General features: G+C 39.1%; 1 protein-coding gene and 1 pseudogene across 1 annotated transcript in view; one reads left to right on the forward strand and one right to left on the reverse strand.

The window, feature by feature from the left end:
- The window catches only part of LOC122793921 (latent-transforming growth factor beta-binding protein 4-like), a 2,484,519-nt gene that overhangs the window by 374,588 nt on the left and 2,082,164 nt on the right, over positions 1-27,767 (reverse strand). The gene's annotated exons all lie outside the window — the stretch shown is intronic.
- LOC122801102 lies at positions 13,939-26,074 on the forward strand (annotated as a pseudogene).

Raw genomic sequence — 27,767 nt, forward strand, 5'->3', positions numbered from 1 at the left:
TGGTTGTGACTGGTGTTTGTTTGTGTTTCGGCCTCGGAGGTCCTTGTTGCTTGGGCAGGTTAATGTTAAAGGCCTCTGCATATATGGGTTTAGTGTTGCTATGTGTGGATGTTTGATGGTGTGGGTTTTGAAGGGCTATGTGTTGCTTGAGGTGTAGTGCAGGTGTCAACCTTCTCTTCTTGACTGTCTAGCACAATCTTGGCTGGAGAGAGCTTTGCTTCCAGTTTGGCTATGTAAGTGCATCTCTCACAGGTTGTAGTGTTGGGTGGTAGGAGGAGAGGGTTGTTTGTGTACATGAGACAGTTGCTGCATTGCCCCAGTATGCCCAGATTCACCAGGTGGACAGGAGAAATCACCGGAATCTGACCCTTGGACATGCCTGTTTAGGTGCTTTTTTGTAAAGTACAAGAGCTGTTTTCTCTTACCTTTGCAAGGTACTTTGCAATTATAGGCTTAGTGCCTACGATTAATTTTTCCTTATTAACAAGGAGAGTTGAGTGCTTGTATCAGTTTAAGGCTTCCTAGTGCTTTCCAGCAAAGTGCACACAAAACGTGAATCAGTACCTTCTCCAGTTTGTTAGCAACAACAACCTGTTAATCTCAGTTTTTCCTAGTCTCTCTCTCTCTCTCTCTCTCTCTCTCTCTCTCTCTCAAATTAGCTGTTATGAGTAAAAAATCAATTTCTAAAAGGAAGAACACAGCAAAAGTATACACAAAACATGAAAAGGGGCTACTCTTCTAATAAAAACATAAACCACAACTTAACAGACTAATAAAAATAACACTATTATCATTATGTAAGAACAATAAACAACCTCCTGAGTGGATATTATGAAGAAATAAGAGGCTTTCCCTCAATGTTTACTATTCCCCCAGAATACTAGCCTATATACCTGCTAGCACATCAGAACTTATAAGCTGTCACCCCTTCATAACACTGCTTGATGGCATGCACATTTCTTTGAATATAATGTCAAACTACAGCAATACTAGGGATAAAGTGATCACCTTAATCAATAAACACTCAAAGCAAATGACTGAAAGATCATTATCATGGACAGCAGACAGCTACGCTCTGTATGAGTTACACAGCACTCTGAAGCGCTAAACAGTTAACATGTCAGTATATAGTAAAATATTATATGTATGCACATTATACTAATACTGCACCTTCATTATAACAGTGTCACTGCAGATAAATTACAGCTCATAATAACCAGACATTTGCCAACATAAAATGATTCTGGAAAGCTAATCTTTCTTTAACTATCAGATTAACAGGGTACAGTCTCCCAACAGGGAGCAAGAACTATGCAATTATTTCTGATGTGCCATCAAATGTATGAAAACGCTTTCTTAAAACATTGATCTGACAATGCAATTAGCCAGCAGAACTCGCAGAATAACAAATTGTGCTCTTTTCAGTTTAATCCAGACTGGACACTATAAAGCTATAAACACTTTATTTTTATTTATTTATTTTACATTTGTTGACCGGGCTGGTCTAACTGGATATATGTCCATTTTCAGTAGAGGCCCGCGGGGGGGAAAGCTCCACATAAGTAAGATTTTTAGTAACTTCAGTTACAGATAAGTAAAATTTTAATAAATTAGGTACAGTACTATTTTGAGGTGAAGAATACAAATGTTACATAGCAACATAGCAATGTAAAGTAGCATATAATAAGAAAGAGATTGAACCAAAAACAATTATAAAGTAGGCCACAATAAGAAAAGAAAAAAATGAAAACACACTAACAAAACTAGAGAAGCTCCAGGTACAGTATTTAACAGTGAGTCATCCAATTTATCCTATAATAGCATAGCAACTGTTAAGGTACCCTGAAATAAGAGAGATAAAGAATGTCTTTATAGATATTTATATGTGAAAACAAGTTAATACTGCAAGTTGTAAAAATTTACCAGTACATAGTTAGAAGTGGATCTTAAGTAAGAGAAACATTTTAAAGACTAAATTTGTTTAGGTGGGTCTACTGTAAGAGGCAAAGAGTGAGTTGGAATTAAATACAAATAGTTGTTTAGGTAAAGTTTAGAGAAAGTAGTGGTATGATTAGTCTGGGTTACTACATGGACATAACCAGTGGTTATTAAGGCGTTCTCTGAGTTGTTTTTTGAACAGATTCACTGAGGAAAGAGATCTGAGCTCATTAGGAAGCTGGTTCCAGGTTTTGCCTACAGTGTTGGTGAACAGAGAATCACCGGCCTTATTTTTGGATTTAACTGTAGATACTAGCACTTTATTGTCTGAGCGAAGGGTTGTCAAATTACTGTAGGGGGTTAGAAGGTTAGTAAATATAGGAGTATTTTTAGGAAGATAGGGGATCTTATGGGCAATAGTAAGTTGTTGAATCTGTAGTTGATTATGTAGTTCCAGCCAACCTAGTTGCTTTAGGTTTTGACAGTGGTGAGTCCTAAAAAAGGAAGCAGTAGCAAATCTGGCAATATTGTTGTAGGAGGTAGCTAGTTTGTTAAGGTTATTTTTTGGATAGGTTGGTATAGATGGGTGAGGCGTAGAGGAGGGTGGAAATTAGATGGATATGGGCAATAGGTGTTCTAGCTGTTGGAGTAAGGAAGGGTTTAATCCTATAGAGGAAGCCTAATTTTCTGTTTACTGTTTTTATTGTTGTGTTAATATGTGTGTCAAAGCTAAGATTATGGTCTATTGTTATCCTTACGAGTTTGGTAGTAGGTCAGGAGATATGATGATGCCATCATTGGATGTAACTTTGAGGTCAATTGGGGGGGACATGTGTGGGAGTAAAAAGTAGTAGTTTTGTTTTTTTAGGGTTCAGGAGGAGGCACACACATTAAAACATGCAGAATGTAAGGTGGTAAACAAAGTGATGCTAGATGCTATGTGGCTATGTTACACTTTAGGGATGTTTAGATCAGTGTACTGCAAGGCTGGGGATTGTTCATGGGGAGTTTGGGGAATGTGGGGTTTCCATAAGTGGGATGGTGTCACAACAATCATAAGAACATAGGAAGCTGCAAGGTTAATAGTTCTAGGGCCTCTGCGAGTTAGCCAAGGTCAATTTTTATTTCCATGCTGGCTCTATTGTCCTTCAAGAAGGACATGGGTGGAACCTCTGGGGTGAATTTACGGTTACCCATCCAGTTGTTTTGCAGAGGGCTAAGGAGATGTTTTGATTGATATGAAGGGGAGTTTGTTCCAAGTATGGTATCTTCTGGGAGATAAATCTGTCCCTCAAGCAGGTTTTATTGATGTCATGTTTGTTGTTAGTATCACAACAGGTAGAATCCTTGCTTTTGATGCAAAAGGCTGTGGGCTGCTCTCCCACTGTATGTAGATGGATTGCTGATACTGTACGGTGTTGCACTTTTACGTGGGTGACAGGGTAAGGTTAATTTACTAAATTTGGGTAGTGGCTCATGCTGGAAGGGTAGATTTGATAGAGTGAAGTTTGGCAGACATTGCCTATTGTCAAAGTTGGTTAGTTGCAAGGGTTGGCATTGGTTTATGGATGGCCATTGACCTACATTTTGTTTGCTTATTGTTCATGGATGGACTGATGTCATTAACAGGGTGGTTTTAGTTGCCAAAGGCTTTCATGTCTTTTAATAGTGGGTTTGATTGCAGGATTATTAGGTGATTGATGCATTACAAATGAAGTCTCATTCTGGTCATTAGTATATCCATTGGGAGGAGAAAGGGAATGCAATTAGACATATTTTGTTTTTGGGCGTCATTGGGTTTCTTAGAGTTTTGGGTAAACTGTTCTGGTGGTTTCGCCTGGCATGGGTTTAGTGTTTTGGTAGTGCATTCGGCAGGTAATGACCTGGAAAACATTGTGAAGATACTGTCGGTAGCTACATAAGTGAGTTAGCCAATATACAGAGGTTATGCTAGGTTATGAGGTTATGGTTGGCCAGTTTAGCATCATAGAAGGATTGGGGTTTAATTTTAACCATTTAGGCAGTTGGCTACTTTGGTTAGTTAGGAGTTAGGACTTTGGGAAGTGGTGGCATGGATCAAGTTTGATTAAAGAGGATGATGTTCACTGAATGATGTTCTTAAGGCCTTTTTAATGAGCTGTTAGGCTGAAAGTTTGGTAGGATAGAGGGGGAACTGCCTGGTCAGGCTGGTGGGTGGAGAAGAGGGACAGGCATGCCCTCTTCTGTTCCCTCTTTGGTTTTGGAAGTTCTTTCAATGAGTTGGGAAAGGAAAGTGAGTATTTGGAGGTGGCTTGATAAATAAGCAAGCTGAGGTAAGGATGTTGCTTACTTGGTTGGATGTTAATTCAATAAGTGAGTGATGGGACGCTGCTTCATACGTAAAATAAGTGAGCGGAGGTAAGGTCACTGCTTATTTGGTTGGATCTGTGATTCAATAAATGGTAAATGAAGTGAGTGGTGGGACACTGCTTCATAACTGAGTGAGTGAAGGTATGGCCACTGCTTACTGGGTCAGGATGAGCAAGGTCACGCTATCCTGATTAACATTACATGGATATTGATGTTGGTAAATGAAGTGAGTGGCAGGACGCTGCTTCATAAGTAAGCGAGTGGAGGTATGGATGCTGCTTACTTTGTCAGGATGAGCAAGGTCACGCTGTCCTGATTAACATTACTGGGATGTTGATGCTGGAATTCAATCAGCTATACTATGTTTCAGTTGTAATTAATAAATATTGGCTAATGAAGATAAATGTTGGTTAATAAAGTTATGTTTATGGAAGTTCAATAAAGGTCGTCAAATGTCATTCAGTGTGATGTGTTTATTGAAGGGGACCGGAACAAATGAGGTTTGGTAACGAACCTATTTGTCCAGGGACATCTTCAGAGTGGGGTTAGATAAATATATTAGTAGGGGTTAAGAGGGTAGGTGAGAGGAAAGGGTTAAATGGGAAGAAGGGATGATTGGGAGGAAATGAGGTAGCGGTAGGGAGGGGCTTAAGGGACTTATGCAAGTGTAACTGGGTATGGAATCACATTTTGGTGTGAACTGCTACCCACCCTCCCTCCATCCTTTTTGTTGGAATAGTGGGGATTGTGGTTATTTTATCAAACTGGTTAGGGTAGAGAAGAGGGACAGGCATGCCCTCTTCTGTTCCCCCACTGGTTTTGGATGTTCTTTCAATGAGTTGGAAAAGGAAAGTGAGTATTTGGTGGTGGCTTGATAAATAAGCAAGCAGAGGTAAGGATGCTGCTTACTTGGTTGGATGCTAATTCAATAAGTGGTAAATGAAGTGAGTGATGGGACGCTGCTTCATAAGTAAAATAAGTGAGCGGAGGTAAGGTCACTGCTTATTTGGTTGGATCTGTGATTCGATAAATGAAGTGAGTGATAGGATGCTGCTTCATAGGTAAGCGAGTGGAGGTATGGATGCTGCTTACTGGGTCAGGATGAGCAAGGACACGCTGTCCTGATTATTATTACTGGGATATTGATGCTGGAATTCAATCAGCTATACTATGTTTCAGTTGTAATTAATAAATATTGGCTAATAAAGTTATATTTATGGAAGTTCAAAAAGGTCAACAAACGTCATTCAGTGTGATGTGTTTACTGAAGGGGATTGGGACAAATGATAGTTACATTACTAGCATAAAAACTGAAGTGTTTTACCTCACTCATTTCTTAGTTGTCAGTGTACATCATAAACAATGCAGAAGTATCTGCAGCTGTGTCTTCAGTTAAAAAGCATTACATTTGCATAACTGTTTTAGTATCCAAAACAGCTTATTCTACTTTTTTTCTTTATGTTCAGTTTAAGAAGCCAATAAAACAGCTTTATGATGTTTTTTAGCACAGGGATATACTACTGATGAAACAGATAAAGTGAAAACGATGGTCATGGAAGGCAGAGAAATAACTATAAACACTGCTGAGTGATTGATAAAATGGTCAGCGAGAACAATAACAATACGACAGTTTTAAACTAGCCATTTCTAATGATAGGAATCTAAGAGGTACTATAACTAAAAATTGGTGCATCTTTCAAGTCAGAAACACATTTAACACTTATGACTCCCTTAAATGCATATATGAAAGAGGACTCATTCTACATCTATTAAGCAGAAGATTAATACTGTGAGTAAAAAAATCAAACAAAATAAACATGGTACTTTCATGTGTGGAATATGTTCCCATATTTAATAAACTACGCGAGTTATTGGGATATGCTGACTGCAACATAAACATGTAATACATTTAAAGGGGGTGATGCACACTACTGGCAAAGCTACAAGAACATTTTAAGAACATATGCAATTATGAAGGCAAATACTAACAATGTCTTATGCATGCATTCCTTATGTGTAGGAGTTGAAGGCTTTATATGCATAATTCTTTATTTTATAATTTATTTGCTTATTTACTGTACTGATGAAACTTCTGTATACTTCCGTTTTGTGGTTACTTCATGATGTCTACAGTAACGCTGCTGGACTGTCCTAGATCCATAAATTCACAGATCACCATGTACAGCAGTCCAGAAGAGACAGCTAAACTATTAGTTATAGTTAAACTGTTGAAATCTCTTAAAAATCCATTACTTACAAAATAAGGTTTAAAATAATGATACATAGAAAATGTCAACAGATAATTCCAGATATTAACATTCAAGCCTCCATTAAGTAATGTAAGATGTGGAGAAGGTACTTTTCTGTTTTTTCAGAGTTTACTGTGCTTCATTAGTAATCCATTTAAGACTTGTTTATGGTTTACTCTAATGAGAATTGGGAGAAAAAACTCAGTCATCTCTAGGCCTTTGACTGCTGAAGAACCTGGAAAAGTACCATTTGCTACTGGCCAAATGTGCTTATTTGACACTTTTCAGCTGTTGTCAGTGTTGCTAAAAATTTGTCCACATTTATTCAGTGCTGTAGGAAGAGCAGCAAGGCTAAGAGACACAAGTATTGTGATCCATACCTGTCTCAATAACAGGTCACAAACCAGTGATTTTTATCTTCAAAATCTAAACACTTATTGAAACCAGTATCTCAGAAGTCAATGACTTCAAATGTAAAAATCTCATTAAATTCTAATCACAAAGTATCAAAATTCATTAATAGTATTACCCCAGGAAGCTGCCACAGAAGGTCATTTCACAGAGGAGTTCTATACTCACTTTGATAAAGGTATGGGACTGGCAGTCTCAACCAAATCTAAATATAACTGCAAATTAAAAAAAAATGCTGGTCATCAACATAAACTCTACAATAAAAGAAATAAAATCTCCTCATGATATGTAACAGACAAGAAAATCTTGTATCAAAGTTAATTTCAAAACTTTGACAAATATTTTGAAATATAATATTATGTTTACTAAAACAGCCCACGTATTAAGTTAGCATCTGAAACTAATAGCACTTACAGATCATTCTTTAGCTAAATTAGTAAACTAAGAAATAACACCCAACATTACTCTGACCATATTTAAATGGCACTATTTACTCTGACTTAGTAGACATTGCCCCAACATTGTTCTGAACTTAAAATACCAAAGAAAGCAGCTATGGGAATGAATAATAGGTGGTTCAATAAAACAAATGAAATCAAAACTTAAAAAATAACCATGTAGTAAAACACGGTCAGAGCAATCATAAAAAATAGATTCCGTTTGCCAAATAAAACTGTTTAATCAAAAATAGAGTAAAAATTAGTAAGCACTTTCACATACAGCTTCATCAGACCTTTAAAAAACATTATAGCAAAGCAAGGTATTTAAACTCAATTTTAGTTCACCTGAATCAATAAACATCCTGTTAAAAGCTAGGTGCAATGAAACAATCTTACATTAGCTCCTTTACGTCAATTCCTATAATGAGTAAAATCATAAATAAAAACATAATTTGAAATATATGCAATGAATAACAAAGGAAACATATATACAAAATACATATTTCAACAAATTACTTATTTTGTTAATCCACACTTTCTTAAAACGGGTTTTAATGAAGCTTTTTCATTCAGACCTTTACCTTGGTCTGCCTGAAAACCAATAATCCAGCTAATCTTCTTATTTTCAGTTATATTTCGTATGTCCCCCAGATATACATCTGGTATAACTATATCAATGACCGTAAATGTAAGTTGTGTATCAGTAGTTAAATCATGTGAATGTTATGCAAATGTTCCCTACTACGGTCCTTTAACATTCGGTCAGTCTTACCCACATAGAAGGACCGACATTCCAAACAGTAAGCAAAATAAACAACATCAATATTGAAACAGTACACATAACCAGGAATGGTCTGCTGTGAGAAGATTTGCTATACAAAGCAGTGTCTTGCCTTTTCTAGTTCCACTGCAGAGAGTGAAGATAATTTCTCTCACTGCTAATTTTGCTATTTCCCAGTGTGAACTGCTTGTCTTGGCTGAGCCAAACCTGTTAGAGTCTAGTGGCATTAGTTGTCCAAGAAGGTGGAGACATAGGCAGAACATAATTTTGATAATCAGGAAATCCTTGAATGGTTTAGGATTTGTCCAAAATGTATGGCCTCCTATCCCTGTGGATACTAAGGTACATATAGCCCACTCTATACTTGTCAAGGGGAACTTCCAGAGACAGACTGGGGACACACACACAGTTTCTGGACATACTCTTGGCATGTGTGGATCAGTAGATACATTTTCCAGTGTCACCTCAAAATTGAGCCCAGAATATGCATGCCTTTTATGGGGTGGCATTTCTCTGAGGTGCTTGTTGTGATACATTGCACCCATCTTGCAATTAGGGTACCATCTGGCCCATGGGTAGGTGGACTTTACTGAAGTAGGACGGACTAGCAGTCCATCAACTGCCAGGTAGTGTGTGGTGTGTGGAGATGCATTACCAAGGTGTCTTCCCAGTGTCCTGGCAATGGATACGATACCCACACCCGGCATCTAGCTTACTGTACATGCTTAAAGCTAAACAACTTTTACCTTGTTTTGTCTCTTTCCACTCTTCTCTTCATTTTTTTAGGTGATGCTGGATATCTAGTGGGGACATTGGCTCATGACACCAGTGAGAAAACAAAGTGGAGCTGCAGAACATAATTTTAAAACAGCCTTGTCCCAGATCTGTATTGTGATTGAGAGAGTCTTCATCATTTTGAAAAGCCGATCCAGATGCCAGGTTATGTCTGATGGTGTCCTTCAGTATGACCCAACAACAGTGTTTCACATTCTGCTCAACTTGATCATGTGTTAGTCTGCTGGTGAAGTGACCCATGCTATTACTGCAGCTGCCAATTTCAGTCCTAATATGATGAATGATGACCAAATGGTAGCAGTAATAAGGGAACCCATGCGCAGCCACATGCACAGCATATGGCTGTGCAGGTAAAGAAGTGGGTCTAGTGCAGAATTAAGGGCCATTAAATTCTGGTTACTGTTTTCTTTTTTGTAAACAACACAGAGTATAAATGCATGCAGTGATATGTGCAGGGTATGCTATGTGGTGCATGGTCTACTGTCACTGTCAATCAGACTCTTATCCTCCTAGTCTTATACTCCTCTTACCATTAAATAGTTTTTTAAATTTCAGAACAAGTACTTATGTTATTGTTTATAAAAGTCATTCTTGACTGCTCACTGACACTAGATCAGTGATGTTATAAGGCATCCTATAAGGAATAATTAAAATTTTAACTTTTTCGTAAGAAATTTTGATTAGAGACTGTATTTAAGTATGAGCATACTGAATCTCTTGAAATGTTAAAAAGTGTTATTTGACTGCTCTGAATTTGCCAGAATGTATGCATTTTTATTTCTAAACTTGCATTTAACATGAATTCATACCTTGCACTTGAATGGAAAATGTATCACATACTGTTTTTTTTAATTTATTACACAGTGTTTCCTCAGTTTTAACTATTAGATATCGAAAATGATTTATTGTTCTCTCTTATGGTATTGCACTTTAAACTATTTCATTTTGTCAAACACAACAAGTTGTGCCTTCAGAAATATAAATTATTAGTTGTGCAATGCTGAGGGCAAGATGGCAGGACACTCATAATTTTTTAAGTTGTTAGTCTCTTAATAGTGTGTTATATTTGTTTTGTGTAATTGTCAGCTGTACCACTGCTAAGTTGAAACTCTTGCTAATGGATTGGTCATTAATGCTACAAATCAACAGAATTTGCATGCTGTGTCCTACACCTTTCTTTCCAGATAATTTTCTTTAATTGAAGGGACTACCATTAGTGAAATAAAATACATGCACATGCAAAGTGTCTTAATACTGGGCTAAAATGTGCACACATGCATTCTGCAATTATTTTTGTTTTTATCACCTCAGTTGCATTTGAAGTTAAATATTGAAAAGAGTGTACTGATCTCAAATTCTGCGTTTCATATTGCAAGTACCTGAAATGTCTAGTCTGAATCACAGTAAGTCAAGGTCAAATTCGTCATACACTATGTCTCCTAAAGATAGGGTAGGTAAGGGTGCATGTGGACTCAAGGAGGAGCTGTCATATGAACTCAATGGTGATTTGCTGTGATGTTGTAATGTACTTTATGCAGGTGATGCTATAGACACTGATCTCACAGTGCTGTGAGGCCAGGACCTCAAAAAAGAGATTATGTTACAAGTAAATGAACACTTACATTGCCTGCATGAATTCTGTTGTGTTTGGTCCCCAACCCCCTGTCCCATTATTTCCATTACCATCTTGAGATACACTTGTACTGTGATTTAATATGTCCTCTTCCCCTTCCTACTCACTAGTGTATGAATGGAGGTGGACATGAATGCTTGGTATGACACCACACAACATGATCATGGCATTATCCCTTCTTTCTCCCATTTCCATGTAGTGCTGGAAAACCTCATAAACACCCTGAAGGACCCTGACCATTTCTAGCTGACACTCTGTGGCAGTACACTGACCTTAACAGTGTTATGGCATATTTGCTGATGGGTAGCCAAGGCTATAAGCGTTTCCTGGGGTAGCTGTAACATATGCCTGTGCCTTTCATCTCTTTGCAAAGGTGTCACTGTGGACATTGTTATTGCTGAATTTATGCCATCATCCAGAAAGTATTCTTTTGGGTCTGGAGACACTGGTGTAGAGGTGCTTGGGTTTTCTCTGTCTGCCTGTCATTCTCTCTCTGCAACTTGTAGTGTACTGTCACCATGTACTTGACTTTCTGATCCAGTGTCATTTCCTGCAGAGTTACTTACTTGTTGTGGGTGTGAGATGCTGCCATTAAAGCCGGTGACTTTGTGCCACATTCTCAGACTGTCTAATAAATACAACTATGCTGTCATCATCACCATCACCATTCTGCTGCTGATATCCTGTCCATTTACTGCTGCAGTGGAACTGCTTGTTTCTGCTGCTGATCGTGTACAGATGAATGAAATACATTACTACACGGATGCTGGTGTACACTACCGTATCCCGTTTAAGAGGTGTGGAGGACATACCATGTACAGTCTGTTCAATGTCATTATGAGGAGACTTGGAGGGTTCACCTGTTCATAGTAATTATTGTACGTTACATGTAATCCTTTCACTCAAGCAGTCACAGGATCATATTTGTATACTAGGCGAATGATCACTGGGTCTTTTTAAGCCTAGCTGTGCATCTCAAATCTATGACAAGTTCCAGTATCCTTGGTAGTCCAAACAAGGTGTTGGGAGATGAAATATTTACAATAGGGGACTGGGAGATGAAACATTTACAGGCAACCAGTGTCCATTACAGACATGGGTGCCAAACTGTTGGGTGAATTTTTGGTTCCCCATCCAGTTGCCCAACTTACATTTCAATTGTGTTAGGAAGGACCTCTTCTTCACATGGATGGAGAGCCTGCTCCAGAGGCTATCTCTATGTAAATATGCTACAGTGGGCAAATCACCATTACTGAGCAGATGTCTGTTGATGCTGCTGATGTAGGTAATAGTATCAACACCAGCTATGGTTTTACCAGGGCCATTGTCATCTGTTTCATAGTGATACCCGAAATAGATAAGAGCTATTCCTCATCAGGTGTTACAAGAATAAGTGTTTGAGGGCCCCTCCAGTAGTGCTAAGGGGTAATATTATTCTGCCTTACCTTGCATTTGCTCTAGAATTCCCTACACTATCATTAGCCATATTACTGCACTGGGTTAATGTATGCTTTCCTCTATCAACAGCATTAATATCCATAACTACCTGGTTCTAGGCATTTGCCCTCTCAGCTTGTTGGGGTTCCCTTTTTCAAAAAAAGCATCTGTCATATGCACGAAGGGCTACCATGAGGATGTGGTTCTTTCCATGGCTAAAATTGTCTTTTCTCTCTCTGGATTCCTGCTAATCAAAACCATATGCAAAAGTAACACACTAAAGCTTGATCTATTCATGAAACAAACAACACAACAATGAGCATACAATTTCATCACAAATAAATCAAAGACCTGAGTACAAACACATTCATGGTAACACAACACCCATAGTCATACATACCTACTTCACCCAGTTAAAATTGTGCTGTATTAACCTGTACAACTTCGTCCAATAATGGATAACACAGCTGCAAGAACTTATCATTGCAGTGCCATTTTATGCCATTCGTAACATAGGTGTACTCTTCCTGCTCCATTTTTCTATATTTACAGTGACATTTTTCATTCATTAGTGATTGTCACAAATCCCACTATAAAGTAGCACATATCTTGACAACACTGTACATTGCTGAAAATACAGAACGTCAGACTTTGCTCACTTCAAATATCTTTCTCATTGCCATTAGTTATACTTTACCATGCATTTCAAGTGCTACTGCCATGAATCCAATTTATAAATGACACCCATGTCATCAATATTAACATGAACCAACTGCACCTGACTTTCAGATCAATTAAAGACACAAATGTACTAGTAATAACTATTATGTAAAATCAATATGAACCGTTTCCCAATAATTATAACCCTTTTGTTATTTTTATTTTACTTGATAAATTCTGCATTTTTCTAAAACACTTGCCACCTATCTCCAGTGGTTGCAACTAAATATAGCAGTCAAAGTTATTTCCATAAATCCATGCAAATTAGGCTAATTTATACTAATCTCTATAAACTGCACTAAGACTAGATTGTGTATGCCAACAGATTCATGTAAGAAGACTTAATTTAGCTTTCTATAAGCTGCACTAACCTGCACTGAACCAAGCTGGCCTCAGGAATGTGTAAACATGCCCAAAATAGCTCAAATACCCTTCGTATAGAAAAGAGAAATGATGATGTCACATCCCAGAGGGTGTGGTTCCAAACCTGTCAGACACAGCCCTGCATATGCACTCTTCATTCTGGTACTGGCATTTCAAAAGACGGCAGCACCTGGAAAGGAATGAGACAAGACTCTAATCTGGTCTAACAAGTTTATTAAAATCACAATCTCCTTCTGAAGGATGTTGTACCGGAGGGAAAATTGAAACATCAGAATGTGGCACAGAATGGAAAAAAAATTGACGTCTGTCAAAAGTTGAGTTAGCACCTGCCATTCTTGACAGGGATCACCTATTCTGGACCTCAGTGCCACCACAGCTACAATGACCTACATAGGGATATGCCGGACAAGCTGGCTGAGTGAGTTGACCAGCTGATGGAAAGAACAACAGATTTGTATAGTCAGTATTTTTACATTTTTTTTTAAATCTTATCAAAAATAGGTATAAAAACATAGATAAATTCTGGATACATGAAGATATATGCAAAAATAAATATATGTACCTGCAAATATATATCTACATTTCAGCCAAAGGCATGACTTGCAATAAACATATCGGTAAACAGAAATGCTTCTGGATACAAATGTTGTTTTTGCTGTTTGTCTTTTTGGCTTTTCCCGGTTAGGGGTCGCCACAGCGGAACACCGATCAGCTAATGATTGGCAGTCGATTTTTATGGTGCCGAGTTGCCAGCCCGACACCCAGCCTTCAGCAAAGGCACGCCCATTCACGCATGTCTTTCGGAGGCCACTCGACCGCGGGGAGGACATGCAGACTCCACACAGAAGGCACCGCAGCCGTGAATCGAACAGGAGAACCTCTTGCTGTGAGGCAACAACGCTACCGCTGTACCACTGCTTCTGGATACAAATATGGTATGTTTAAGTGTACACATGCTTTTCTGTATAAATACCAATGTATACTTTTAAGTAATGCCATGTAAATATGCATTTATAGAAGTCAGAGATGACGTGGGATAAGGGTCAAAGTAGCAATGCCAGGATCTGCACAGGGGATACTGAGAAATGCACTGTTCACTTACTTCTATTTACATTTCAGTTTAATCCACTTATATGTTTACATTTATTAAGCAGCAGATTTAAAAAAGCACACATTGCCATGAAATATTTCTATTGCATCCATCTGTACTAGTAAATACGTTTTGTTTACTGCAAGTTAAAATGGAAGGAATCTACATTTTTATGTGTGTGTACAGCTTTGTCTTCTTGAGGGGAAGTTAAAAGTGGGTTCCTTACAACAAGGTCACATGATTTATTACTTAAAACTGAAAGTAAACTATGCAAGACCTAGTGGAAAGAAGATAAGTCAATGGTATTTTCTGCAAAGGTTGCAGAAAGTACCTATCCCCCAAAGAGCCAAGCTGTACACAGACATAAAAATGTATCAGTGTGAAGGAGGCCATGCTGTCCTTCTACTACAGCTTGCAGCAAAGAACACATTTTTTTAATGCAGTTTGATTAGTTGCAATGAATTTATGAAAATCTGTGCTTTGCTGCTTTATTGCTTAATAAATGAAAGCATATAACATGACTCAGTAGAAATTAGTACACAAATAAGCACACATATTAAGCAAGAATAACTTCAGCGCCTTACTGTTTTAGTAAACTGATTGGTAAACGTAATCATGTAAGAAACATTTAAACACACACATGACAGTTAAACAACCACCTTTTAGGTCTTCTCTCTGCAAAAGAAAAGTGGAGCTCTTCTCTTTTGTTTTAATATTTTCTAAGTATAAATGCAGAAGTAGTTCATTCACAAAGATAAAAAAATAAGTTCACTGCACAATTGCAGCATGAAATCAGCCAGACATTTCAAAGGTATTACCATTTCCTACGTTACAGTAGCTTATCTCATTAGTATCAGCAGATTGCAAATGTAAAAATTACCACCACTTTATAGCAATATACTGATTGTTCTCAGGTTTCCAGTACTATTTGATAGAATTTGTTTTCTGAAAGAAGACTTAAAAACAATAAGAAATCACTGTTAATAAAGATTGCACTAATGTATTGCATTATGAGTCATTTGATTCATATGAGTGAGCATTATTGTAACCATGTCTTGTATGTCTCCACCGTATTCTTTTTTTATATTTTAATTATACATTACTTTTAATTATTATTTTTTTCATTCTCTCCCATTTCTGTACATTTTTCTACAGGTTCAGAATCCCTAGAAGCAGCCCAACTGCTTCCCTCACAGGTCAGGTAGCAAAAATGCTCCAGCTGTCCAAGGACATCCTCACAAGTTCAAGGAGGTGGCAGCCTAGCAAGCCTCACTAACTGTGGGCTTTGGGACTTGGTTGAGAATGCAGTGGAGTAGGTAGTGGAGATACAGCTTCTTCTAGTCCAGCATGCTCTTCAACTGGTTCAAGTCTCGCTGCACCACAGCAGGTCTTCACCACCTCAGCATTGGTGATCGCCACTACAATAGCATCAGACAGTGGAAATGTCTAAGATCCTGAAGAAGTTTGTCCTGCTAAGCCAAACTCCTCTTTACCTCCCTCCTTCCCTAACCCTCCTCACTCTTACACACTCTAAGCTATATCCTACATAAACTACCCTCTTACATAAAACAAACTAGGACTTTCCTTTTTCAAATATTTTCTATCACCTCCTTTCCACTCTTTCAAAGAAACCAACAGGGTGCCCATATAAGGATACCTCTATATAAAACATCCCTTTATATGTTTTAAAAGTTAATAAAAATAGTTGTGCTGCTTGCTGGTGGCCTTACATATTTCAAATGTCCTTGTGCAAAGCCACATTCATTCCATTCATAATACCTGAAAACATCTACAATTATATGACCACTTAAGTTTTCACATAGTACTTTGCACATACTTAAGGATTAACTTCAGCACGTTTATGAATTTAAAAAAGTGGGCATTTTTTTAAATGCTTTTTCGTTTCCTTATTCAGCATAAATAACCTGAAATAACTGAATTTGTATACAGATGTAGTGAATAACTGTTACAAAATTGTAAATCTTGGGACTTTAAATCCCACTGGTGGAGTCACTTGACTTTCAGTTTAAGTACTTCTTGATCCTTCATTCTGCTTGCCTACTTTTGATAAAGTGACACAAGATATGAATGTTTTGAATACAATCTGACAAAGAAAAATGTTTTGCAACCTTAACTGAAGACAATAATTAAAACAGATGAAATTTAGAATTACTGGAAGAAGAAAGTGGGAAAATAAAAAGAAATATGATGGAAATAAGGGAAGAACACAATCAGTTGAAGTTTATATGCAAATCAATGTTGTACAAGGCCAACTGCATGCAGTTAGTATTTTCACCTTCCCATTCAAGTTGTGGCTACTTCCTTACCAGACAGCTGACTTTTCATTCCCAAAAATTTGGCTCCAACTGATGGTGTCCATCCCTGTCTGCCCTTTTGACTGACATCACACAAACCCTTCCCATGACCATGGACTTGGTGAGTCTATCTGCCAACTGAAGGCATGTTTGGGTTGGAATGGGAACACCATTCCTAGGCTTGGCTCCAGCAGTGGGTCCTGCTACTTGTGTTTCTTTTTTGGCTCTCCTACTATTTGTATGTTAGTTGTCGCTTACTCATCGTATTCACCTACTTGAATGTTGTGCGTGTTATGCTTCACAGTGTAATACTGACTTTGTAGGTCTACTTGAAGATAACAGATTGCATAAGATGATTGATGCAGATACCTAGATGGCATGAGTGAAAGGAATGAGTTGTCTGATCTGAACATGAATGGTGATTTCTTTGCTAGTTATGCCTTTTCCTCAGTAAATACCATACTCAAACACAACGCTGCTCATACATGTAGATAATAGAAAACCTTCACCTAAAGGTCAATAACTGACTTTAAAGTTATCTTCCCAGGCATGATGTCATAATGTTCTGAAGGCTTAGGTAAAGAGGTGCTGAGATGGTGTTGAGATGCCAGCTAGTGTCCACTTGAAGATGAACTGGATCACATGGATTGGTTGTTGCTCACCTGAGAAACACCAAAGTGTAGCAATGTTGCTCTGGGAATGTCTTTATTTTTTTATATAGTTAATATTTGTTTACCAGAAAAGTCTGACTTGGAACAAAGCCAATTTTCAGTGGAGGTCTGGGGAGAATGGAAACATAGGAGGAAACCGGAGCACACGGAGGAAACCCACACGAACACAGGGAGGACATGCAGACTCTGCACAGAAGGCACCCCAGCTGAGAATCGAACTGGAGAGCTTGCTGTGAATCTAACTGATATTTCTGTGTGGAATGAGTATGTCTTGCTTTTGTCTTTGAAACACCTACTGTAGTATATACACAGGCAATCGGGAATTTGAATGGATGACACCCTAGTACTTTGGGGGTAATCAAGTGTCATTGCTGGTAGCGTTCTGGTATTTGTCATGATGATAACTCTATGACTAGCAAAGAGGCAAGTTATTAAGTTAATGACAGAATCCATCCATCATGTATTAGTGGGAAATGGGATTTACAAAGTTGACTAATAGGTACTTACTGGTTTGGAAGGCAAACACTGTTGAAATCACTGAAATAAAAGCTTTGGTTTAGAAAGGATTATTAAGGCCATGGAGAATAAAGTTTAGACTACTTCAGAAATGTACTAGCAAATGATGTGTTTACTCTTGAATACAGCTGGAAAGACAAGGAAGAACATGACATTGGCCAGGCTATTTCTAGAAAGGGTAGAGAAATGTTAAAACTGAAAAGGGACATTGATAGTAATAAGAATAATTAGTATGAGGAACTCGTAAACCTGTTAGTCATGATCTATTTGAGGAGACATCTGGTTTGGCTAGATCCATTTCTGCAAAAGTGGGTAATGACAATGATTGCAGAAGGTTGCTTTTAGATGACAAACGAGTTATATATCTGACATAATGGTGAAGGTTGGAATTAATGGATTTGGTCACATTTGCTTTAAAGAGTGGAAAGGTGGAGAATGTTGCCATTAATTTCCATTTCGTAGAGCCAAAGTACATGGCCTATGATTCTACCCATGGATGTTATAAGGGTACAGTTTCAGTACAAGATTTAAAATTGTGAGTGATGGAAAGCCTATTACTGTCTTCCAGGAGTGTGACCCGAGTAATATCAAATGGGATGATGCTGGTGGGGATTATGTTGTGGCATCCACAGGGATCTTTACTACAACAGAGGAGGCTTCTGCTCACCTCAAGGGAGGTGCAAAAAAGATTCTCATAACTGCTCCCTCAGCTGATGCCTTAATGTTCGTTATTGGAGGGAATCATGAAAAATATGACAACAGTCTGAAAATAGGCGGCAATGCCTCCTGCACTAGCATCTGCCTGGCTCCATGACAACTTTGGTATTGTGGAAGGACTAATGACAACTGTCCATTCCTATATGGTCACTCAGAAAACTGTGGATGGTCCTTCTAGTAAAATGTGATGTGGTGGTAGAGGTGCTGCTCAGAATATCATTCCAGCATCCACTGGTGCAGCCAAGGCAGTCAGTAAAGTTATTCCAGAACTAAACGGGAAGCTGACTTGTATAGGTTCATAGGTTCATAGGTTCAAAGGTTTATACTAGGCTATCTGCCCTAAGGCATTTATAAGCCTAGCCCAAATTTTTGTGGCTTACGCCACCCCTTATATGAAAAAATACTGTGCCCATTAGTTTGTTGTGCCTCTGTCCAGCAGTGACACAGAGATGATTCCCAGGGTAAACCTACAATCTCCCATCCACAGGTCAAGATTTCTCTTGAACAGAGCCAGCGAGGTGCTCTGCCTCACATGGACCGGGATTTTATTCCACAGCACAGGGAGTCTCTGAGTGATAAATCTATCCCTCCAGCACATCCTATTTATGTCCATGCTAAGGTTTAAGTCGCTTGCTCTAGTGGTTTTGGTGGATTTGGATTTTTTGAGGTGGAGCATGTCCATTAATTCCGGGTTGGACATGGCCTTGTATGTCAGGCACATGTCACCTCTGAGCAGACGGTATGCGACTGAATAGAGCTGGAGTTTCTTCAATCTGGCAGCATATGACAGATTTTGGAGTCCCTTTATCCTTTTGGTGAGGAACTTTTGGGGTCTCTCCAATTGCTGCAGATGTCGGGTGAGATACATCCCGAATGGGGCATTGTACTCGATCATTGGTCTGATAAGTGAAGAGTACAGGGGAACAATGACCTCACTAGATCTGGATGTGAATCCCTTCATGATCAGGTGGGCAATGTAGAAGGTCTTTCTAACCACTTTAGCAACGTGAGTGTCAAAAGAAAGGCCACTGTCAACCTGGGTCCCCAGGTCCCTGATAACCTCTTCTGTGCTTAGTGGGTTGCCACCTATATGGTAGCTTGGGGTTACCTTGTTTTTCCCGAAGGGTATGACTATACATTTTTTGGCGTTTAACTTCAGGCCATGGCTCTGGCACCAGCTATCTGTTTCCGTGAGTCCCTTCTGAAGGATATCCGTGTCCGATGCACTTTCCACTATGGCCCAGTTTGCAGTCGTCTGCAAACTTTGTCAGCCAAAGTCCTCCCATGTTGGCCTGTACTTCTGAGAAGTAGATGCCGAAAATAGGGGCCAAGGACCGAGCCGTGTGGGACACCACTTGTGACCGGCTTGGAGTCTGACATAAGCGCCAGCAACTCTAACCCTGTGGGTTCTGTCCTTAAGCCAGTTTGCAACCCATCTTGTGACATATGGGTTTACATTTAAGCTGGTAAGTTTTTCTACAATACCGAGTGGGGTATTGTGTAAAGCCTTTGCAAGGCCAAGGTAGGCTGTATGGACTGCCTTTCCCTCATCAATGGCCTTGGTGACTGTTTGAAGAAGTCGACCAAGTTCAAAAGGCATGATCTTCCCTTGACGAAGCCAAACTGGGTCGGGTCCAATGTCTGCAAGTCCCTATATCTTTGTTTATGAGCTCCATTATGATCCTCTCCATAGTTTTGCAGACTAGACTTGTTAAGCTTATGGGGCGGTAATTACCAGGGTCCGTAGAGGCACCGCCTTTGTGGAGTGGGACCACAGTTGCCGTACGCCACTCCTTGGGCACGTATCCTGTGGTAAGGCTGAGATTAAACAGCTGCCTTATGTGCGGGTTTAATTCCTCATTTAGCTCGTGTAGCACACAGCCGGGGACACCATCCGGTCCCATTGATGCTGTGTTTTTAGCTTTAGAGAGAGCAGCTTTCACCTGTGCATTTGAGATGTCTGGGAGGCTACACTCCGCTGGGATAGTTATCTCTCCTTTAGGGGAGGGGTGAAGTTTGCACTGAACCTGTCTGCCAGTATGTTGGCAATGTCTGTGGGTTCAGTGATTTTGTATCATTTTGGACTAATTTTGAGCATATCTGGGAGTTTCCACCCAGGTTCCTAACATAGCTGAAAAGGCCTTGTGATTGTCCTTTGAATCCATGGCAATTTTTCTCTCAAAATTGGCCTTAGCTGATTTTATGAGTGCTCGTATTTTTTTACTAATAATGATCAGGGGTGACTTCCCTTTTATGGATTTTGTTCTATCATGTAATAGCTTTATCCTCTTATTGTAAAGTTTGTTAATGGCTGGGGTCCACCAGACTGGACGTTTGCCCTTTGTGGAAAGAGTCTTGGTTTTATTTGGGATTGCCTGATCCATGCAGTCCTGGAGGTGTTCATAGAAGGAATTTGTAAGGGCTTCCGCAGCTTGGGTTGTGGTTTCCACTGGCTCAGGGGCCTTGAAGGATACCACACCAGTCTTGAGTAGTGTGAAGTTTGCTTTAGAGAAGTTCTTCACTGTGGTCTTTTTTGTTTGGGGTGGGGGCGGGATGTGGATTTCCAGTGAGATTAGTTTATGATCAGATCTCACCAATGAGGGATATACTTCGGTCTGGAGCATTTTGTCCCCATGTTTGTGATAATGAGATCTAGTATATTTTCTCCTCTCGTGGGAACAGTGACTAGCTGTTCCATGGCATTTGAATTTATGAACTCCAGGAACCGTTGGGCTAGAAAGTTAGGGCTTGAGTAATGTTCCCAGTCTATATTCGGGTAGTTGAAGTCACCCAATATGATGGTGTTTGGAGATACATTTATACCCTCCAGTGTCTTCAGGAAGGCTGTGTGGGGTTCCTGAGTTTGAGAGGGTGGCCTGTAGCATGCTACAATTTGTAGAGCAGTTTTGCCTATGGTTAGTTGCACCTGGATGGTTTCCGAAGCTTCGTGCGTTGCCACCAACCTGGAGGTGTGGGTATCCTTTATGAATATGGATACACCCCTCCTTTTGTGGTGTGGTCGGGTTTTGGGGCCGGAACGCATGATATGAGGTAAAACCTAACAGTGCCGGGGTGCTCTCAGGAGCCTTGAACCAGGTTTCAGTTACAGCACAGACATCGATGTTCTCCATACTGAGAAGGGCCTCGAGTGCGTTTTTGAGATTTAGACTTCTGGCATTGAGCAGCATTACCCTCAGTTTCTTCCCATTTTTGTTTTCTAGGGTGGTAGGTTTAGAATTTGAGCCTTGCCTAAAAAAGGCACTATGGGGGTGGCAAGAGCCTTAGCCAATATCCGGAATCCCAGGGGTGACAGGTGCAAGCCGTCCCTCGTGAAGCAGCGTGGCTTGTCAAGCATGTCATCCCAGGCAGACAGACACTGGATCCCCTTTGAATGACACCAGACATTAAGCCATTTGTTAAAGCTGATCATCTTGTCTCTATATTGTGGCATCATTCTTGGTGAAGGAAGGATACTGCTCAGGGTCAGGGTCATACCTGCCTGGGCTACATAATCAGAGAGCTCCTCTATGTCTCTTTTCATGTAGTCCAGGGAGGTACGTCTCAGGTCGTTCACACCAGCATGGACAATGACTGTGTCATATTTGTACTTGCCGTGGAGTGACCCGAGTGCTTGTGTTATGTGGCGGATTCTAGCGCCCGATAGGCAGCTTACTGTGGCCCCCTCCTTGTTCAGCCTGGTGGGTGGGGCGGCAGTGTGTCTGACTATGGAGTCACCTATGACAAGTATGTTTGGTGTTGTATTTGGCCTTAAGGGCTGTGACTGCTTTGCACACTGCTTTTGTGGTTTATGTGTTGCTTGTGGGGTGTCTTGAGGTAGCAGTTGTTTGGGTGTCTGCTTTGGAGGCCTCTGCTGTTTAGGTAAATTTTACTCAGAGCCTCTGAGTATGTCTTTGTGTGTTTATGTGTTTGATTCAGTGGTGTGGTAGCATTATGTGAGGCTGGTTTTGTGGTGTGTGTAGTTGCCTTCTCCTCCTGTCTGGTCTTGCCAGTCCTGAGTTGAGAGAGCTCAGCCTCCAGTTTGGCTAAACAGCTGCATCTCTCAAGTATTTGTGTTATGTGGGAGGAGGAGAGGGTTGTCTGTGTACATGAGGCAGTTATAACATTGCCTCAAGATTCCCAGATTCACCAGCTGGACCAGAGAGGAGATTGACAACTGACCTTTGGACATGCTAGAATAATATTGGGAATTCCTTAATAATTGAAAACAAGGGCCAGTGGGGAGTGAGGGTGTAGTGCTTTTAATTTTTAGTGCTGACTTATATAATTGCTTTAGTGAGCAAGTGCCAGGTAACTTGAGTGCAATGTGTTACAAGTAACTAAATGCAAAAACGACAAACAGTAACTTTCTTTCAAGTGAAACAAGGAAATAAGTACAGTAAGCAATGCAGATATCACTAGTGATCCACTGAAGCTATAAGAAGCGTATTAGGTGGAATTAGCTTCCAGGGAAATAACAAGCAAACAAACAACAAGCATATAAACAAAGCTAGATTCAGCAGGCCTGGATCTAGTCTATGCTAGAGCAAACAAGGTGTACCAATTTCATTAAGATACAGTTCAAATATTCAGGCACTATAAACCTTTAACCAGAAATTCCCAGCTCAGAAGGGCAGAGTCCAGCCTCTTCTCCCACAAGAGTGCAGACCACGAACCTTCTTAATGTAAAATAACTGGCCTGAAGCCCAAGTGCCTAAACCAGAACTAATACACTTGGACACTGGGCTCTCAATCAGCAGTTCCCAACTTAAAAGGATGAAAGCTACCTGTCCTGCCACCACAGTGCTTGCCACAAACCTTCCTAATGTAAAACAACTGGTCTGAAGCCCAAGTGCTTAATCCAAAAGACTTAGAATGATAGCTACACTTTAATCAAGTTGCAACCAAGCAGTAATAAATACAATTGAATACTTTAGAGAATGTCTGGATTAGTGCTCAAGTTACACAAACAAAGCTAGATCCAGCAGGCCCGAATCCAGTCTATGCCACAGCAAACAAGGCGCATCAACTTCAGTAAGAAGCAGTTCAGATATGCATGCACTATAAGCCTTTAACCAGAAATTCCCAGCTCAGAAGGGCAGAGTCCAGCCTCTCCTCCCACAAGAGTGCAGACCACGAATCCTCTTAATGTAAAATAACTGGCCTGAAAGCCCAAGTGCTTAAACCAGAATTAATACACTTTTAGAATAACAGACACTGAGCATTCTGTGTTCGAACATCCAATGTCTTAGTAGTGGACTTGACATGTAGCTTGGAGAAACCTGCATCCTATGACCAAATTAAACAAGTGATAAAGAAGCTACTGAAGGAATTATGAAGGGAATTCTGGACTATACAGATAAACAGGTTGTCTTAACAGATTTTAATGGGGATGATCATTCTTCAGGGTTTGATGCTGAAGCTGAAATTGCTCTCAATGAGCAGTTTATCAAGATAGTGTCATGGTACTGCAATGAATTTGGTAAGAACCAGCCTGTTGTGGACTTGATGGCTTACATGTACAGCATGGGGTAAAGGCTCTAACTCTGAAGAGACTTGTAGCCTAAACAAAAAATTCTTCAGCTTTGCACTTGATGTATTCTGAACAATTTGGAATCCATGTTGTGAGCACTTAATAAATAAAAAAAAAAAATGCTGCAGGTGTTTTCTCCAATTGCTGCAGGTACTTGGAAAAGTATATATCAAAAGGGGAGCTGTCTTCAATTACTGGCCTGATGATGGAAGAGTACAGGGAGGTTATAACTTCTTTTTTCCTGGAGGCAATGCCGTTAATTATGAGATGAGCAATATAGGATGCCCTTCGTACCACTATGAAGACATGGTGATCAAAGGCAAGACTGCTGTGAACCTGTGTGCCCAATCACTGAGTGTGTATTTAGGGTGTTGCGCTTTCTGAAAGGGATGATAACACATTTTTTTTAAATAGTTTTATTTCATTTTAGCAGGTTGCATGAGAAATGAATTTTTTTGGCATAATACTACATATTTCTTTTGTTAGGTATACACTCCATGTATTTTATTTTTTTGTTAGATGTATTTTTTATACATTTTTTAATCTTCATATCATTAGTTAGGATGACAGGACATTTTCTTGTTTTCACAACTTGTGCAGTAATGAATAAAGCAATATTCAAGTGATTTTATTTACAAAATATTGGGAGTATGGTATTTTATTGTTAGTATGTCTTTAAGAATGTTAAATGCATTAAGGTTTGTTATTGGTCCATTTGAATTAATTGGAGAGTGTATATATATATATATATATATATATATATATATATATATATATATATATATATATATATATATATGTATGTTTTGTGAAGTACTGTTCTATGTTATGGTCTGAAGAAGTGGTGGTGACACCATGAAAGCGCTTACCTTATGAATAAAAGACATTCCAGCTTTTAAACAGCAATGAAGTCGTGACTTTCTACAACATCGTTTGGTCTGTTGGATGTTTTATGATATATTTTTGAACTGTTTTACCAACAGCTCCTTTAATCTTGCTGTATCTTGTTTGGTGTTATATTTATTGAGTTTTTGGTTGTGGCAAGGAGCAATGGCAGAAGGGAGCATCAACAGTCTCTTAAACAAGGATATTGAGATTGGACATACAAAGGAAATTCAGCAGATAACCTCAGGGTCGACAGCAGAAAAACTTTTAAGTTTTGCTAAAGGTCCCCTTCTCACATCTATGTCCTTGAATAAGGATTCCGAAAATGAGAGAGATGAGATAGACTATGCTACCTTTATTAAGAATATACATAAAGAGGAAGACATTTTGTTTAAGATTAAGAAGTTGCAGGCACAGACATCATATGGAAGCCTGTCTAAGGAACCGAGTTATTCCAAGAGGCTTAAGAATTTTAAAGATGCCCAATCAAGGGGAACGTTGCCCTGAATTATTGTCCAGATGACAGCAACTTAATTTGGAGACCAGTTTCAATTACATACGTCTCCTTATTAAGTTCTCTGAGAAAGAGGAGAGAGCACTACAAATAACACTCAATGAAGAACAGAAATCTTTATTTTCAAAGTTTCCACAGAAGCTGGTAGAGAAGAAATTAGATATGATTATAGAATCGGTATCCATTTTTGACGACAAATTATTGCACCAGAAATGGAACAAGTTGGAGAGGGATAAACGAGACTTTAAGGAAAATCAAATATTTATTTGGCCAAGGACATACATGGAAAATTGGGGTATGAATAAAGAAACACGACCTGTTCAGTCCAATACAGAACTAAGTGATAATAACACTTTAAAAGAAACTGTGCCTTTAAATGAGCATTCTGAACTACGTAAAAAAGCTTCCGCACCTTTGGTATTTGAGGTCACCAAAACAGTATCTACAAACATCATGCAATACTTGAATAAGGCATTTGAAAAGACTATGCCATCTACATCAGAGGGAGCATCTATACAGAAGGTGGTAACAATGTTAAATCCAGAATTGGAATTTCAAGTATTTCCAATCAGGAAACAGTCGTTAAATTTAATGGAGGAACGGGATCATTCATACAGCAGAGGTCAAACCAAGAGGAAGGAACATATATCACCAGGATATCAGCGGGCGAAAAGGAGATGGGAGACAAGTTCCCCTTAGTGTGGAATATAACGCAAAGGGAACTTACTGAGCACAAATTCAATGTCCTTAATAAAGGACTATCGTTTATTCCCACACAGAATGCGGATATAACAGACACAATTATTGACTTCAAAATATTTGGCAGGAATGTATTGTTGAAACTGTTGTTTAAGGACCAACATGGTAGTAAAGAAATGTTTTTTAGGAAGCCTAGTACATTTATACCTCCCAGTAATCCGGTGGTGGATGTTTTTCCTACAACTTTGTGAGAATGATTTGCTTGAAGCGTTTGATAAACAACATAATGGAGGTAAGAACTTTAATTTGAGTTACAGTGAGTATGAGGCCTTGAAGACACTACAGATGGATGATGAAATAATCATTAAACAAGCTGATAAGGGCGGTTTAGTAGTAGTAATGGATAAGAACTACTACTATTGTAGGATGTATGAAATGCTGGGTGATGCTAATGTATACTCTGAAATAAACATGAACACAATGAATGTTATGCTGAGGAGAATGGATGAAATGCTCTATGAGAACCTTTTGAATAATGAAATCACACTAGATTTATATAATTATTTTAAAGTGTAACACCCGAGAATATCTAGTATACATGGCTTACCAAAGGTCCACAAAAATCCAACAGAGCCTCCCATGAGACCAAGCGTCTCTGGGGATGGATGGAGTATACAACCTATATCGATATTTGTAGAAAAACAGTTGAGGCAGATTGTCAATAAAAACAAATACATATTGAGAGACTCCCAACATTTTTTAGAAGATTTTTTTGGATTTTTAGAGCTAGAGAAAAGTAGCCATAGAATGTTATTAGTAACTTTGGACGTCCACTCACTTTTTACTTTAATTCCCAATAAAGAGGGAGTTGAATATTTAAGGGAATATCTAATTACTGAAAGTGGTGAGAAGCATGTAAAAATTGATTTGATTTGCCATCCCATGGAATTGATTTTGAGTAATAATGTAGTGGTATTTGAACATCAGTTATACCTACAGAAAGATGGGGTGGTGATGGGCACCTCATCAGCGAATAGTTATGCCAACATAGTAATGGCCAATTAGGAGAATACATATATTTTGAATAATGACAACTGGCCGCAACTCAGATTTTATAGGCGCTTTGTAGACAACCTTTTTATGTTATGGCAAGGTGATAGTAATATGTTAACCACTTGCCATACATATATTAATCAAAGCACTAAGTTTCTGAAGTTTTCCATCAAAAGTTCTTATGACGAGTTGGATTTTTTAGATGTTAAGATAATGTGCAACACAGAGGGTGAATTTTCAACTAGGGTACATAGAAAAGAGTGTCACAGAAATGCAATTTTGCACAGGGGAAGCATGCACCCCCAACATATCTTTAGAAATGTAGTTTAGGGGCAGACCTTACGGACATCGAGGTTAACTGCCACGGATGATGATTTTAAATGTGAACTCACTGAATTTAAAGAAAGGTTGTCAAGGAGGGGCTATAATGACTCACATGTGGAAGGAATACTAAAAGGGGCTGGTGAATGGAGAAAAAATATAGGTAAACCCTACTTTTCATCTAAAACAACTTTAGACAGAATAGTTTCATTGAAAAGTAAGGTGAACACAGGAGTAAGGGTACCAACATACTATACTAGAAATACACACACACACAGTAACCGATGTAATAAGGAATCACTGGCCCATTTTAGTATCA

The sequence above is a fragment of the Protopterus annectens genome, chromosome 1.part0, assembly GCF_019279795.1.
Source record: "Protopterus annectens isolate FY-2018-M chromosome 1.part0, PAN1.0, whole genome shotgun sequence".
Taxonomy (NCBI): domain Eukaryota; kingdom Metazoa; phylum Chordata; order Ceratodontiformes; family Protopteridae; genus Protopterus; species Protopterus annectens.